The 18,084-nt window shown below is 41.2% G+C and overlaps 1 protein-coding gene across 5 annotated transcripts in view; it reads left to right on the top strand.

Annotated features, from left to right (window-relative positions):
- LRBA (LPS responsive beige-like anchor protein) overlaps nucleotides 1-18,084 on the top strand; it is a 361,227-nt gene that overhangs the window by 202,111 nt on the left and 141,032 nt on the right. The window lies entirely within an intron of this gene.

Raw genomic sequence — 18,084 nt, 5'->3', positions numbered from 1 at the left:
GCGGTGCCCGGGCTGGCTTCTCCTCCCCCTCCCCAGCCCTGGAGGTGCGCTCCGAGGCTCCCGGTGCTGTCCGCGCCTCTCGCTCCGCTCCTGCCGCGCCGTGTGCCCGCGTCCCTCTCGCGCCGCCGCCGCCGGGCCCTGTAGTTTATGAATGGGGCCGCGCGCGGGCGCGGGGCGGGGCCGCGCCGCCAATCGCCGCCGAGCTGTCAGCGCCGCGGCCAATCGCGGCGCCCGGCGCGCGCACACGCGCCCACGCTCCCGCCCCCCCGGCCCCGCGCCCGCTGCGCGCCGGGGGCTCGGGGCCGGGATGGGAGCAGGGTGGGGGGGGGGGGGAAGGAAACCGAAAATCCCGGGAACTTCGCCGTGGCGGCCGGGGAAGGGCGAGGTGAGCTCTCTGCTCCCTCCGCTCGCTGCCAGGGGACCCGGCGGCAGTGCCGGTGTGTGCGGGGAAAGGGGAGAGGCGGGCCGGGGCTTCGCCGCAGGCATAAATCTTATTTCGCTTAATGCCGGGCTGCAGCAGTGAAAGTGAGACCGTCACCGGAGTAGCGTGGCACACCTTGTTTTACTGCCCCCAGTCACCTTAATTTAGATAAATCTTGTGCCATAAAGTTCTTTTCATCCTCCTAAAGCTCAGGATTGAGTTATTCGAAAGGAAACGATATTTTACGCAAGTTTGTATTAATAAGAATATGGGATGGTTTGGACATAAAGCCGTAGCTCCGTGGTGTCAGGCCGGAGGGAGCCCCGGGGCAGTACCTGCCGCAGAGCAGCCAGGTCTGCTTCTCCTGCGGGCGCTCAGGATGGAAGGCAGGGCAATTTCCACACCTCCAGTGCTCGGGGCAGGGGTGCGTAGCTGCTCTGCCCTCCCCCGGGCCGTGCAGTCCCGCGGTGCGGGGCGGCTCTCCTCGCCCGGGAGCCCCGCCGGGGCCGTGCCCGTGCCCGTGCGGGGACGCGGTGCGCTCCTCCATGCAGAGCCTCCCGGTAACCCGCTCGCAGCGGCTGGGCTCGGCTCCTTGCGCTCTCTTCCTTTCGCTGCAGCTGGCTGATTTTAATAAAGAAAATACCGCCGTCTGTTTTCTGTGTGCCTTTAAATTAGAAACATGTCTGGTGCCGACCGTACCGCTGGAAGAAGTAAGTATGGACGTGCCCGGCGCCGGTGCGGCTCCGTCCTCCGCGAGGAGAGGATCGGCTCCCTGCTTCCCTGCCTGCTTCCCTGCCTGCCGCCGGGGCACTGTGCATCCGGGGATGGGGGGGGGCTGGCCCGGCGGTGCCCGGTGCTGGCGGCGGTGTCAGGTGTCCCTATCGGGAGGGAGACGAGCCCGGGGAATGCTCAGAGGGGTGCGGGAGAGGGGGCAGCTGCCACGAGGGCAGAGTCGCTGGTTCCCAGGACGCTGGCTCCGCTGCTCGCACGGTCTCTGAGTGTCCCGGGGATGCACCGGCTGGAGCGGGGCTCTCCGCCCCGGGGCTCCGCGGGTGAGTGCCTGCGGAGCTGCTCCCTCCCCGCGGCTGTGAGAGCGGGCGGCAGAGCCGGGCGGGCATCGCCGCGCTTCGCTTGAGCCGAGCTTCTCTGCGCGGCTCGGCCGACCCGGCGGAGCAGCCAGGGTCCCACGCCTCGCCTCCCGCTGCCCTCCGGCAAAGGGAAGAGTTTCTTAGCGCTGGGAGTCTCTTTCACACGCCGCCGTCAGAGCTCCCGGGCAGTACTCGCTGCCGGGCTGGCACCGCTCTCCGGCCAGGGCTCTGCACAGCCGGGCAGGAGGGCTCCGCGGGAGCTCCCAGCCCAGGGCTTACCGTGCCCTGGCGCGGAGGGGATGCTGGAGCCTTCAGGCGGCCCTGGCAATGCCGGGGGCATACTCGTTTGTTTTTGTTTTTTTTTTTCAGGGTAAAAGCAGGAGGAGGGGACGATTCCCTTCTCACCTTCCCCCCCCGCGAAACTGTGCCTAATGAGTTAGCGTTACCAGTGTTCAGATTTAAAACAATTCATTACCAATTTTCCTGCCTGAGGTTGAAGCCCTAGTAAATAATAAATCAGCTAAACAAAAGCTGACTTTAATTTATTGCCCCAGCGCTAATTAGAAACATCATTTGAGCAATAAACTTAAACACTTCCAGCAAATAATGCACATGAAACCCTTCTCTCCCGTGTCTGGGCGTTTGTGGCCGCACTGCATTAAGACCAGCTTCATCTGTGGCGGAATTTGCTCTCGCCGGGATGAATAATTGAAGGGGGAACAGGATCCGAGGAGGCTATAATTGAAGAGCCCTTGTCACCTCTGCTTTTATGTATGTTAGTGTAGAAGTCCATCAGCAGCTCCTTGATGGTGTATAAAACGAAGTGGCATCCCCTCCAGCAGCAGGAGATACTGTATTCCATTAAAAAGACCGTGTGCGTGTGTGTGCCGCAGAGAGGGAAACTCTCAGGGCTAAAAGCCACTTGAAGTCTTCAGACCGATTGATCTGTATTCTCTCGTTATAATCCGTCTCATCATACTTGAGTTAATGAGGCAGGGGCGGGGGTGATCTGATGGTCCTTGACAAATTCATTAGGGAGGCTGCGGGACATTTTATTTGACTGTTAAACATCGTGTTTGTTTGGTTTAAGCAGTGCCAACATCAGCATGCCGCTGCCTGGAGCTATAGTGTTTTGTTAGCCAGGGCTTCTGTAAAAAGATACTGGGAAGGGGTCGCGGTGTGCAGTGTTTGCTCTTGCCTTGGCTCCTCCTGCCCCCTCCCGCTCGTACGGCGGGGAGCTCGGGCGGGTGTAAATCCAGCCCTGCAGGCTAAGGATGTGCCACGGTATTTTCTTCGCACTCAGGATGGCAAAGTAGCAGCGATAGGCTGCCATTAAGACCTTTTTTTCTTTTTCTTTTTTTTTTTTTTTTCCCTTCAAGAGAACGCTATGCGTTTGTGTTAACTGCTAAAACAACGAAAGAAAAAAGCTAGAAAGCAGCTCGGAGTTTTAGCAATAAGCGTACAAGTTTCTTGCTGTGTTATGATATAGCGTACTTTCATTTGATTGCCTAGCCAGCTTATCAACGTGGCATGCATTAAATATTTCATAGTCTTTTAATCACGACTGATGTATTTTAAAGTTTCTATAACATGCTACTGCTATAAAGTGTAATTTTTAAGGTAAATCAGAGTTTAATCAAAGCGACTTAAGGCTATTAAAGGATTTCTGTCAAGCCTGTCCTTTTTCTCTCCCTTGCTGGGAGGCAGAGGGAAAAGTGAATTCTGAAGCAGGTGCTCCCAAAAGGGCTGAGAAGTATTTTTAAGAATAGCATATGAAATATGTATGTGTTTGTATATGCTTTGTTCATGGCAGCTTTGCAGATGAGACCCAGCTAGCGTTCCATTATTTTCAAGTAGTTGGTTTCTTCTTTGTCCTTTCATTTAATGGAAATAGTTTTGCAGAAAACGGAATAATTAATCTGCTTATGGAACCTAGCATTGTGTTATTTTTTTCCTGGAGATCAGTCTTCAAACATTCTCAGCTTTAAGTGCTTTGTAGGACTCTGCTTCCATTTATAGAAGAACTGTATGGGAAAAGAGCTAGTGCCCTTTGCCTGTCATTTTCATACATTCCTGCACTGCTGATGAAGCTTGAACTGCTGCAGGGAATGTATGGATTTGAAAAGAAATGATTCAGTAATGCACGTTGTGTTTCTCCACAGCAGAACCGGGTTAATAGTTGCAGCCAACGCTGCGCTGGGTTTGAGGCATAAAATTCTTTTTGCATTCGATGGTGTACAGTGTGTACCTCTTTTTGGGAGTCATGGCTGGGCTTTAGTATCTGTTGATCTGTTCTAAGAGCTGTGTGTATGAAGTTAGTTGATCGCATACACCAGAGGAGAAAGGATGATTTCATTTTTACAGATGTCATTAATATATCTCATCAGCCTTAAATGTTGTATAAATCTTGTACCTTTTTTCCCGGTGAAGATTGAGTGGTATGGCAATTAAAGAATTTATACATGTTTCTAAGTCTCCCCTAGCTTTTGTTTCTTCAGTGGGAAAGGGGTTGGTTCCAGCTACTCCTTTAAGTAGCTTATTTCTGCTTTTCTGTTCAGTCTTAAAATGTGAATGTGTTCATAATCTGGTGTTTAACCATAAGCAATCTGCTGCTGAGGGACTTTCTCTAATGTTTTGAACTTTGTATTAAAGCTAGTATCTTTTCTCATGGTGATTAATGGTGACTTCTTTTAGCTGTAGACTGGTTTGAATGCTAAATACTTACTTTTGTAAGTTTATCTTTAATAAGTTGGCCATCAGGGAAAATCAGACATGTACTGAAAAACAATTCTAGTGCTTTTGTAAAATTTTCTTCTTGTTAAAACTTCATGTGGGCCTTTTGTCTGAATGCAGTTGAGGTGGGTGCATGCTGTTTCATCCATTAGAAATACCCAAGTTCATGTGTGTTGGCTGGTCTTTATTTATAATAAATGATTAATTCTATTAATAACATCACTTTTAAGAAGTTAGAGCATGTAAGATGCCAGGATTTTCTCAGCTTCACTTCCAATTGAATGTATTAACACTTATTTGCTTGAGAAAAAATATGAGGTGGGCTACAGAGATAATGTCTGGTTCTTAGAAATGCTGTGAGGCTGAATCAGCTCTTCTTTTAAAATTAAAAAAAATACAAAGATGTTTTAGGTAAAATCAAAGTTTTGGAAATGAAAAAAAAGATTAATTTTCATGCTTTTGGCATTTTTGCCAGTAGCTGCAGATGATCGCTCTGTTTATTGCCTTACATGTTGATGTCTCTGTGTACGTGCATAATGATGCCAGCAAACAATAACCTGTGTGGTTTTACCAGTTAGACAGATACTTTAGAGATCAAAATCTTTGTGCAGCCTTGTTGAGACAAAGCATACGTAGAAGTTAACCTAAAATTGTCTGAGTTACACTCTTAAAGTGTCAGTTCCTAGGTCCAGAGGCTAAAACTCCTCGTTTATATAAGCTTATGCTTAAAAAAGTGCTTTCTCAAGTACAACATCTAGCAGTGTGAAATCCTCTGCTCCTCACCAGCCACTGTACAGGTTATAACCTTTCACTGAGTTTCCATGAGGACAATTTATAAAGGGAAAGGGTGTTGTGGGAGGAGGGAACAGAGGGGGCTCAATCTTCTCAATAGTACTGGTGACCAGCATGGAATATATCGAGTCTCTCTCTCTCTCTCTCTCCTTCCTGTATTTTAAGACGATTTTGTTTTGAGTTTGAGTCTGATAGAAAAAGCATGCAATTTTTATTTAATTTAAAAGAAGTCCTGTTTGAGCAGTCTTCTAACTGTTTTCCCTCAGTCAAATTAAATGTGCAGTTAAAACCGTCTACTTTTCTGTGCATTGTACTTCACAGATTTGAATTTTTATCCTTTGAAAGTACTATGTTAATATAAAAGTTGGAAACTACAACTTTTAAAACCATTGCAGAGATTTTGTTGCTACTTCTGATGAGAGAATCAAATCATAGCTAATCCTATTTAATATCTTGCTGTGCATATCTTATTTCAGAATAACTTCTCCACATTAATATGCTTCTCTCTTTTTAATTTTCTTATGAATTAGGTAAAACCTGTGTGCAAAATAGTTCAAGGTACCATCTCCTGCTGCTGGAAAGGGGAAACTGCATTGGCTCAAATAATGTATAGAAGCCATCTGCATAGCTTAATTGAAATAATATTTGGTGATCTAAGAGATGGAAATTGTTCCTTTTCTTTAACCGTCTGAAATAAAACTAGGATGTAAACCAGCTGTCTTGGCCTATGGAAATCAAGGTTCTGCCAGTCTGTTTCTTTTCTTCATTTTCTACTTCTATCTTCCTTTATTATCTTTGTATCCCAAGGAGTCTTTCTTATTTTCTAACTGGTTTTGTCTGCAACAAGGGGCTGGGTTGGTGTGTTTAAATAGACTCTGGATAGAGTGAAAAATCTTTGATCTATGGCTATGACTGCTTCCAAATGATTTGCTTGCTGGGACTGGACACTGTCCATGCCCTTTCACTTCACTATCAGATAGGCACACAAAAAGGACTTGACATGCTACCAGATGCATAGTTAATCATTGCATTAGGTCTGTAAAGGGGACCATCCAGACTCAATTAGGTCTACCATTTTTAACTAGTGTTTGCTCTGTAGTTTGTTTGGAGTACAATATTAATTCTAACTGCCATTCTGTTTATCTAAAGGGCTTTAGCGCAGTTCTATGCTTTCATTTTCGAGGAGTCTTCTCTGCATTTGTGCTGTTTTGTGTTTATTTAGAGCATTGTATATTTGTTAAAAAGTAAAAAATATTGCAGTGTAACATATTATCTGAAGCTTTAATGAAAAGAGTTTTTGTTTTTTTGTAATTCAGCAGTTTTCCTTTCTCTTTTCCAATTTAAAAAAATGCATTTGAAATAACCTAAATGCAGCAGCTGGCATATATTGAGGCAGCATTCAGAAGTAAAGCTTACAAGGGTATCTGGAGTTTTGGAACTGAGTCTTAAATGCTGAAAACCAAGCAGCAGCATTTTCCCTCTCACTTATTTACCAAGAGCTCATTCTTACGTCTGGCACTGCACAGTTTTGTGCGAGAAGGATATTAAGGGTGCATGAGTTAAAAACGTCCAGCTGTAGAGTAAAAAGCATTACTTAAATTATTCTTCTGAATCTTCTCTGGGATTTCAAGGAGTAGTTTGTGTATTTACATAATAGTTGTTAACTGTATGCGCTGAATAAAGTCCACTCTAGCCTTCTCAGAGTTTAAAAAAAATTAGTATTGACTACAGTTCATAGATGTATCCAGTCCTTTCGTGGTGTGAAGAAGCTTGGGTGTTCAAATCATGTAAATTCTTTGGATCACTCATGCTGTCTGCATGTTCCATTAATGGTTGTATTGTGTATGGCAGGCTCATAGAAGCAGGAGAATAAAAGGACATAAAATAATTTTTTATTGAAAATTAATATATAAGAAAGGAGAACCAATCAGAGACTTTTAGTTTGATTTTAATATTTATTTATTTTGGAAGAAAGGAAGAGCAAGGCATTCAGCTATTAACCTTTTAAAAAAAGTCTATATATATTTACAAAAACTGTTGTATTAAGCTTCGGATTATGGTTCAGCCTTTAGATGTGAGATTTCTTGCTTTGATTCTTTGATTCGTGGTTGTTAGTATCCTTTGGAGGAAGGCACATGCATTAAAATGTAACATTTATCATTTAGTTGTAGTCACAGGGATATTTAGAAGTTGCTAATGGACTTCCAAGATGCAGGATGTACAAGTGGAGACTACTCAGAAGTGCCAGTTAGGGCTCTCTGGGGATTTTTAAATAATTTATGGCTACCTGCTGCTCCGAAATACAGGTGTGTGCCTGTGTATTTTCCATTAATGTTTCGTATTGATGCATAGAAATACTCAACAGAGAATAAACCTAATACAGGAGTCCTTCAGAGGCGCAGGCAGGTGGCTTTTCCCCATCCATCATCTGTCCTGGAGGTTCATGCTGACTGGCATCTGCATGCCAGCACGCCTCCAAAGGGGAATTGTTTGTGTACTTTGGGGGCTTCCAGTGTGCGAACTTGAAAGAAAGTGGGGCTTGAAATGTGCGGTCATTTGTGAATTTATGTTTTATCTCCCTTCACTTGAAAATTTATGAGGAGAGTGACTTAGGGTGCTTGCGTTGTGTGTTCCAGGGCTTGCCCCCACTGATAACACCCTTGTTGGCGTGAAAGTGCAATGCAAATTATGACAGTTACAACCTTCTGTTTTGTTTAACCTGTCAGTGGATTTCCTGGCTCAGTGCTGAGGGCAATGGCGTGTTCAGCTAGTTCCATATTCACCTAAACTTAAAAGGTCAGGTTTCTACAGGCAAGCCTAGTCAAAGCCTAATTGATGAGGAGGGCAGGGGGACAGAATTTACTGTTCTGTTGGCTAGTTTCATATCGTTAGGTTGTCCTGAAAGCATCAGGCAGTCACAGCCCCTTTCATGTAAGTGCTGACCCTAGACAGGAGCTGACAATCAAAGGAGGCAGCCACAGGAACCGGTGCAAGTAGGCTATTGATTTTTCAGTTAGGTCTAAGTAGTTTGTAGTATGGGTAATGGGTGACAGAGGCAGGTATGTCATTATCAATGAGCTCCAGAAGAGTAGCGACAGCCCCCGCTCATATTTCCTTCAGCACTGACAGTAGGCGTCCTGCACTGGTCAATAAATCGCCCAACCTTTTACTGACAAGTGACTTGGAGGTGGGGAGGGGGGGAGTCAAAGAGCTAAACTTGCCGTACTTGAACTTGACATGGATGCAGAGCAAGGATCTCGTCTGCGTTCCTGGCTCGTCAGGCGAGGAGCCGAGGAGAACGCGGGGAACAGAACAATGGCAGCTGTGCGGCCACGGAAGGTTCACTTTGTTTTGTGCCCTCTAGAAAGTCAAAGATTTTCTCCAGTTCGAGTGAAATAGCTTAAAACACCAGCTTTCTGTATCAGCATGATCTGGTTCAGTAGTTAATTTAGGTTACCATGGTAGGGCTTTGTTTTTGCTTTAGTATTGCTCTGCATTTAATCAAGGTTATACTGCCATAGCCGTACAACAATCACAGTCTGCCATTCAAAATCCGCTTTTAATTCCTAGTTTCCTCTTCTTAAATTTCATATGTGGAGACTATTTAAAGATATTGGAGGTTTCTTATAAATCCAAAGTGTTAGCAATGCAGTTTCTGTTCTGACTACCAATGCTGTTTTGGGTCAGTAGTGGAGGACCAATACTTTAGGAAGCCGAATAAAGTTTTTATTACTTGGATTTTACTAGCTGTGGTTTCTGAATTTAATAGAGGTAGATCCAGATTTTAGCTTTACACTTAATTAAATTCTGAAAGATATTGGGAGAACATTAAAATTGTAATAAGTGGTGGGGGTTTTTTTTGTTGTTTTTTTTTTTTAAGTATACCTGTATGGAAAATCAGTTAAATGAACTCATGCATCTTAATCTGAATTTCATGAAGTTTTCTAATATTGTTACTTTATTTGAGGGATGTAAGTTATCTGCATTTTTTCAGAAGTTGGAATTCAGTCAGGTTTTATGCTATGCACAGATGTTAAAAAAATAGCATATGCTTATAATTAAAAAAATCTTTAGACAAATTGAAATAAAGCAGAAGAGTAAATGTTTTGAAAAACTTCCTTAAAATAACTCATTGCTATGGTATCTTGTTCAACAATGTTTGTAATGTTACACAGAGCAGGAATCTGAGACTATGTGTGTTGAATGCTGCAAAGTATCATCTGTGACTGAAACTTTCATCTGCCTGCAGCAGCTAAAGCTGTTTTCTTCGTGGCTGACTCTAACTGCAAGGGCAATGTTGACACAGACTCAAGAAGTGAGGTTGAAATTTATCACTGGATTATGAAATCCTTTAATAAATATTTATATAAGCTAAAAACCTGAGTACCTGTATATTTGGAGCAGTTAGGAAATTAATTAGTTATAAAAAAATGTTTAGATATTGCAGTTACCTATTTGCCAATTGAACAAAGCTTTGGAAGAGGGGCTGGCTAGCTGTCTTCTAGAGGAAAAAAATTCATTTAGTTGGATCAAAAGTGTGCCAGGTTGTTTGAGTCCTTCTGTATTTAATGGGGAGTTTTTCTGTTTTTCTTCTGTCAGTTGTTTTCTTTATCCTGCAGGGCCTTTTTTCTTTTTTTCTGTTAAACTAGGTAAAAAGTACAACCATGCAGTCTGAATCTTACCTTTTCCTTTAAACCAGCCCCCTTTACTGTATTTTTAGTGTTGCTGGCATGCTGTGTTATTGCAGAAATGTAAAAAGGAGCTGTAGAAAGGCGACAAATTAAATTTTCATGAAAGAACCCCCTAATCAGCAGTGACAGGGTAAGAGAAAGATGATTGCCACTTGGTCATTGTGGAGAGGCACTTAGACTTGGTGTCAGGGCTTCTGTTAATGATGACTAATGTCTTTCTTGGAGAAAACGCATGCTCAAACATGCCACAGTCCAGGAAAAGATTGGGGGAATAGGCATATTCAGGAAAAAGGCTGTGAATCCTAAACCAAAAGCTTAGGTCTTCAGATGAGAAGGGTACAGTGTGTTTGCAATGTCAGAAAGCGTGGCTATGGAACTGTTCTTGTTGCACTCTTTAAGCAAAAAAATTAATAGTAGTAATAATAGTATTTAAAAATGTAGACATACACTGTTGGGGTCTAGGTGGTGTCTGCTGCTTTAATTAGAAAGGGAGATGGTGATGACACAGATGTGTAAGCATTGGTCAGAAATAAACAGTCACATTTACTCCTGTTAACAAAGCTTGCTTTTCTAAAAGAACAAAAGCTGCTGCAATACATTCTTACCTAAGCACAGCGCTCTGTTCTGAATAAACCTTCCGTAGTCAAATGTAAAATTACTCAAAAGACCTTTTTCAAATCTTCAGGCTTTTAGGTATATTGGCAAAAAAGAGGTGGCACGTGTCATTCCTTCAGCTTTTCCCAAAGTGAGACCTTTCAGAAGGGCATTTGCAATGCTTGTCATATTTTTTCATATACATCTTATTGGCCTGACAAGTCTGGAGGACCATGAGAAAACAGATGTCATTGCATTCAGACAACACTAATTACTCTGGGATTTTTGCAGCCTCAGTGCCTGCGTGTAGCTGTCGATTATGGCTGTTTATGTGGCCCATCATGGCTACACGATGCACATTCACATGGTGCCACCAGCCTTTGTGCTCCCTATTATCACACAGTAAGATGGAAAAATCGGCAACAAGCATCACAACAAGGAAATGCCTTAATGGGAGACTTTTACATGCATTTTGCTAAAGATTGCATTCGCAGTCCTTATTAGATTTAAGTGTTTTAGCATCTGTTTGCTAACTGGAGTGCAGCGCGGTGGCTGTCAGCGTTCACCGTGGTTCTTTATGTTGCAGGCTTTCGTTTTCTGTGATTGCAGGAACACTACCTGAAAAATGCTGATTGACCCAGCAGTTGTCAGAAATTTCCTGCCTCTAACCTTTGTACCAAACAGAGATTTTTCTACGTCACGGCTCACATTAGAAACCAACAGCCCTATTTTATTCTCTGCGTTTGTCGGTATTTCCTCGGTTAAATTTTCTTTCTGTCATTTCAGAGTCTCTTTTTCCTGTGCAGCAAGAACTGCTGCAGGATTTCTAACGCAAAGTTCAAACCGTGGTCACGCCGTGGCCTCACTCTGTGCGTTATCTTGAATTTTGGTGCGCGTTTTGTAAGCAGAACGACCGATGTTAATCACAGATTGGAAAATGAAAGCTCCAATAATGTAACTTCACATGCTGATGAAGCAGAAATAGAAGCAGCTTTATCAAAGATGTATGATGAGATAAAACTGCAGTCTCTGCTGTACAGTTATAGTAATTATGACTAATGAACCGTCCAGTCTGGATGAAATGGCATGCCCACAGGGACTGTGGCCAATCAGTTGTGACTTATGCAAGCTGAACAAAACATTGATGGTGTTCCAGATTCCCTGGAAGAACAGGAAGTGTGGTCTTTGTTTGGAACGCCAGCTTTGTCAGGTTATTTTCAAACAGTTCAGGAATAAACGGCATTAGTAAATAAAGTCTTAAGGGTTAAGGTTTGTTGGGTTTTAAAATGGGCACAAAGAATTAAAATTTGCCATGTCAAATATGCCTGAATAAAACGCCCTGTGAGGATGGCACATATACTGCAAATACACTTCAAAGTTGTTCTATCATCTTGCTAACATGAGTCATTGGAAGCACATGTTACATTGTAATATGCTGAGTACAATGAAAGCCAAAGATGCAAAACATGTGAATATAGGCTTGTATCTATTCAAGTTTACTGTGGTAATTTGGGGTTTTAACAAATTTGCTTGAGACCTGATACTTTCATTTTAATTCTGAAGCACACTGCATTTTAAACCAGCCATAATTTGTAAGTGGGAGAAGACAGGTGTAGAACCTGAAAGACAATTTCTTGTAAGTAAGGAGGTTAATTCACAGAAGCAACATACAATGGAGCTTCAGGAAGTTTTGACAAAGTATAGACTAGCAAAGTAGTAATTTTAAATCAGTTTATTTTTATGGAGACACTGTGTGTAGCTGTAGAAAAAGAAAAAAAATACCCAAATTCTGCCTACTGAAATGCAGATTATGTGGAGACTTCTGAATTTAATTGTATGATAAGAGCAGAGCACAAAAAATACCTTTCTAAATGTAATTTTGAGCTAAATTGTTTAGGCCCAGTCTGGAAGCAGTTGTAGATCAGCAAATGTTTGAAGGATTTAGGAGTAAAATGATCAATATGTTACAGATGTTAGTGATACATTACAATCAGTTTGACTTTTGACTGAACCCCTCCAGAAGGCTACAAAGAAAAAAAATATTTCAAAATTTAGTTGCAAATGAACTAATGTAAAAGTAAGAAACCTCCGTCTACCCACTAATTCACCCCTTAAACAATTTAGAACAAAATTAAAGCATCATTTGAGAAAAAGTGTTCATTAGACTGTTGTGCTGTTTAACAATGGTTTACCCATTCACAGTAGAAATGTCAAATATTTAACACCTCTGTTATTTCTATTTTGAAAGAAATAGAATTTCTTTTGTATAGAGATACTTCAAGGGGCCTTCTAAGATTCAGAATCCATTACTTTTGCCTCTTGCAGCAAAGCATGCTGCATCAAATATTGCAAATATGAAAATATTGTATATAGTTCAGAGTATAACGTTAAGATAAAGAATGCTGATAAGTAAATTCTGAAAATGACTGCATTTTTGCTCTGATAAATAATTAAGGGTAAGATCTTTTGGAGACTGTGGCACACTTAAGTATGAGTCTCTTCCACAATGTCATTTCAGAATCAATAGCATGCAATGCATTATGTGCATTATCTAATTTTACTGCACAGAAAGTTGCATTATGATCACTTTGATGTTTGTGTCAGGCTTGTGCTAGTGCAGTCAAGACTGCATTTGTTAGATGATGTACAAAATTAATTCTCATTTTTCCAAAGAGTTATTATTTTAAAGTAACAGATTTAAATACATAGTGATTATATATGTGTGCGTGTGTGTATGTTGTAGCAAAATTTGGAAGTAATTTTCATATGTATCAAGATCAAATTATAACTTTCAGATTGTGATTTTTAGAAGTGTACAGCTCTGTCATTTTGTTATGAAATCACTGGTAAAATTCATATAAAATTATGCCGGCATGGATCAGCTTTCTGTGTATTTGGGGCATCTGTTGCTATGCCTTTGTTATTTTTTTTAGATCTGAACATATTATTGATGCTTCTATGTAAAATACCACACAGAGTTGTGGCTATTTGGAACTGGTATAAATTATGCAAATGAAAATTGAGGAGCACAGGAATCTCAAGGACTGAATTTTATCTTCCCATTGCTATGTGGATTTGTGTACATATCTAAGATGTAAGACATCTTGTATGCTGTTATATTTGGGAGCCATCTCTTTGTGTGAGAGGGGCTGTGTTTGGGATTCCAGAACTAGAACTGTTGCTGATTTTTCCCTTAGGCTTGCATCATAGAGTTGACTTGCTTATGACTGTAGGTATAAATCAGTCTTCTGATTTGTGAGACAGATTGAAATTACTCTTCAGTGCAGGTAACTCAGAATTCAGTGCAACTGAGAGCAGCTGTGTGGCTGCTTTAACTTTTGCTGGCTGTTGTAATGACTATTACAAAACAGAGTAGTTCTGACCAGCGTGTCCTACTTACCTTATCCATCCCAAAAATATCCCTGATTAGTCTTATGCTTGAGGGAGGTGGAGGAAAAGCTGGTGAAAGTGTGGTTGTGTTGTCTTTGTCTAAGATTTTCCTTGTATCCAGTTGCCTTCAGTTACCCATTTAGGGGAGACTTGTCTTACTTGTGAAGTTCTGGCAATCAGAGGGAACCTTGAAAGGATCAAAGATTTGCCTCCTGTTACTCTTAATCTGGCTTCTAATCTTACCTGTGCTGATCTAAATCCACAATAACCCATTTAACTGATTTGTATGATGCTGTTAGGAAAAAAAAAAAAAAGAAGATCTCAGCAGAGTCAGGAAGAAGCTATTTTCCTACTCTGTCAATTTAGAGGGTGTTTTTTGGGTTTTTTTTTTTGTTTTTTTGCTAGCTCGGGAATTAAAGTCAAAATTTCAAAAAAATGTATGTAACTGATGGTATTAAGAAAAAAAAAAAGTAAAGTTACCAATTTATTTTTTTCATTTTGACCTGTTGGCTGTAACTATCAATTACCTAGCACTTTTGGAGGGGATGATAATACTAGAAAACAATAATCACTAGCCTCCAAAATGTAACTAAGCAGTCAAAACCAAGGTATTTTTGGAAGCGAAATGCTCATTTTGTTTGAAAACATAAACTTTTCATTCTTTTTGACAGTGGATTTGAAACATTTCCTTCAGACGGTGTTGGGTTTGATTAAAAAAATAACCAGTAATATTTGTCATGAGTAATTTCTACTTGAGTTGATATACAAAAATTTCATATAAAATTCAACCAATGAATGGATATATATATATATATATATATATATATATACACCTCAATGGAAATGGAATTTCAGATATATTTTCCTCTCTCTACACTTTAGCACTTGTAAGTCAAAGGTATTTGTTTTTTAAGGGCACTTGCCAAGCTACTTGCAGATACTTTTCTGTTGTTTGTTGGAGCCTGGATTCTAGATATTTTTGTTGTTCTGCCTCCTAGCTATCATTATTTTAAAGCATCATGTTTAGCCTTATTTTTTTTTATTTCTCTTTCATGTCAAACAAATGCTAAGATCCCATGTTCTCTGTTGCTTGTAGGTGTTTCTTTGCTTTTTTCAAGAATCTTAAACTAATAAAGTGAATATCACACCTGGTGTACAGTATTAATCTTTCAGAAGTTTGTCCTCTGCTGGAGAAAATAAATAATTAGAGATAGGTAAGAGGTGAAAGATGTATAGGTGTAAATACTCTGTAGATTTAAACATGCTGCATGGCAACTCTAGGTCTCTTTTGAGGTAGTCATGAAAACTTAAATTGTGTGCCTCATATATTTAAGGCCAGTGAGCCTATATGATTTTATTAATGTACTATAAATCTTATATTCACAAGCAGTGTTTACTACTGTGCAGTATATTTAAAAGAAAATTTATGCCTCACTGCAGAAGGAAGGTAGACTAGTGAAAAAATGCAAGGGTGGATCTCAAACATTTATCCAAATCTGACAAGTATTTGCAAGGAATTTGCTCCTGTAAATTTCTGCTGGGAGCAAATGGTACTCATTCTAGCCTCGATTTTAATAAAATCCATAAATACTTATTTATGCATAGACAAGTGGGGCCATGGGCATGTCTTTTGTCATTGTCTAGACACAAGAACTTTGTGTGTGTTCACATATGGCACACTCTGGATCATAGGATGAGCTTTTAATTCTGTTTTAAAGCAGTCCATTTTTCGGTTTAGAATAGTATCTGAAACACCTTATTGGAGACCCTGGACACTTTTCTGAAGGCATAGTGACTGTCTTTGTGAGGCATGTCTTGGCAGTCTTAGGCTACATCATTCCCTTCCTATCCCATTTCTTCTGGAGCCAGCAGCATTCCCTAGGCAAAAAGCTGGATTGTTACCCTACCTCAATGGTAGTGTAACAACAATGCGAGTTGGGATGAGCCACAGAAACTCGAGACAGGTCATTTGCCACAGAGAAGACAGATTTGATCATTTTTTTTTTTGTGAACTACTTGTGTTTTCCTTCATTATAATACCTAGGAAAACTCTTTCTGGTCTCTAGGGAATGGCAGGAAGTTGCTGCAGCTGTGATTGAGTCCAGTAGGGAATCTGCCTCCATGGAAGTTACTTTCCTAATGCTGTTGAAAGGGCAGTGATTATGTCACCAAGGAAGTATTTTTTATTTGTGTGGGTGCATTGTAGGTTGCACAGAAAAATACAGTTAATGTACCATGTGTAACCTTCCATGCTCCTTAAGCTTGCACTTCCACCTTGCAGTGGTTAAAATATTAGTCAGCAGTACAAAACAGGTATTCTTGATGCCTTAAGAGCTGTTTAAAGATTTTTTAATGCTCTTTATGCTTTTATACTCTTCAGAATTAAATATCAGGTCCTTATGCAGTTTAAAAAGAAGGCATGGGTACTTTGCTATGCAGTTTTCAACTGCATGAGGCAATAAAAGCATTTCTCATGATGGAGAGGTGCACAGAACAATTCAAGAAATTATTTTGGAATGTGTGAAAATTCTACACTTTGACATACTTTGTTGTCACTGAACTTGCTCCTGCAGATATGTGGTTATATAATTAGTTTCTTAATGTGCAGCATTAGCAGTCATTTCTCTAATTATTATTATGAGTATTTAATCTAAATATCCTCAGTCATGGGAGATCTTTTACAGTTTTGTATCGAATATTGAGGTTTTTTGGTCCTTACTGCAGCCTTCAGAAACTTCTAAAAGAAAATGTATTTGTTTTGCCACGTCCTGTTAGAATGGAAAGTTGCTATACCAGGTGAGGAAGAAATGATTGGGACATACCAAGTTGTTTGGAGTACTCTGTTTTGTGTGACATTTTGTCTGGGGGTGCAATGTATAAAATTAAATGTACAGTCACATGCTCCCTCAGGTAGCATGGAGCAAGTTTGGTGTGAGCTGCTGTGACCCTGCCCTCCCTGCTCTGACTGACATTGTTTGGAGCTCTGCAGTGCACAGAGTGGCTGTTCCACTTGAAAAAAAGAATCCCCCACCCTAACAGAGCCAGTTTTCAGCTTCTTGAGCTCCCTGAAATAGTTTTCTCTCTATCATTCCCTGGTATTTGTGCTAGTGGAAGAAATATTTGGGGTAGCAGGGAGTGTGGAACTGGATTTCTGTTTGCTTAAATAACAGTGGAAGTGATGCTCACAGCCTGCTTTTCACAAGCGTTGCTCTCTTGTGCATCCTCTTTTGGATTGTAGGAAGTGGTACAGGTTTTTCACCTGAAATGGTAAAGCCATCTTCCCCTCAGGCATTTCATAAACATGAAACTTTGGATATAATTTTTTTTTTAATTGGCTCATGTTACAAATGACAATGAGGATCTTTCATGTTTGGATGAAAGCAAAACGCTCTGCCGTTTTGCTCCATTCCTCTTAGTCCTTCTGAGTTATTAAAAGATTGTTCTTCTTCCTTTGACCCCTCTGACACAAGCTTTCAACCCCTGCAGCTTTTTGGACACGTGTTCTGTCACCCTTTGGATACTCTGAAGAACATGGAGAAGAATTGAGGCATGCACTAATGTGCCCTAGTACCCTAGTTTACAGATTTATTATGCTCCTGGGAGAGCAATGCCTTGATGTATCCTATTATCTTGAAATCATCCTTAACTCAATCCAGGCTAGGATAAAACAGAAAAAAACCACATTTCTTTGCAACTTTCAGAATGGAAAATGCAATTAAGTACATTGATAAAAAGGTAGAGGTGAAGAAATAAAATAGAAGATCCCTCTTGCACAGAGATTAAGTCAGAAAGATTCTCTCTCTCTCATAGATGCAGTCTCTGGGTTGACTGTGGCTTGAGGCACAGGGAATGCAAAAAAGGAATCATTACTACATATGCATGTGTCAGGAGATCATCTCCAGCAAGTCTGCTGGATCCATAGAAGGAAACCTGCAGATTGAAGAAAAGCCTTCCAGTGACCTGGAGTAACCAAGACGAATCTTTGGCATGCAGTAAAGTGGTGGGAAGCACATTTAGAGCCCCAGGATTCTTGAATAAGTTTCATAGCTGGATTTGGTGGATGTGGACATGAATCCTTTCAAGCTGGATTGCTGGTGCAGCATGGATGTTATACAGCAGGGACTGAGTCAGTGTTTTCTGACAGCATATGGGAGATGACAGTGTGGCTAAAGAGCATGTGAGCTGCTGAAACAACAGCTCAGTTTGCCATCAGATGGTTCCTTTGGTATAAATACACAGATTGAAAGCAAAGATGATTTCTTACAGGGTTCTGTACTTCATTCTAGGTAAGAGGCAAACATTTGATTGTCCCCCAGGCGTGTTTTTGGCATGAAGCCTGGTGAATAAGAGTGATACACAGATTCATTGTATGAGC

This window comes from Sturnus vulgaris, chromosome 4 (genome assembly GCF_052056855.1).
Source record: "Sturnus vulgaris isolate bStuVul1 chromosome 4, bStuVul1.hap1, whole genome shotgun sequence".
Classification (NCBI taxonomy): domain Eukaryota; kingdom Metazoa; phylum Chordata; class Aves; order Passeriformes; family Sturnidae; genus Sturnus; species Sturnus vulgaris.
This window is presented reverse-complemented; position numbering and strand designations above follow the sequence as displayed.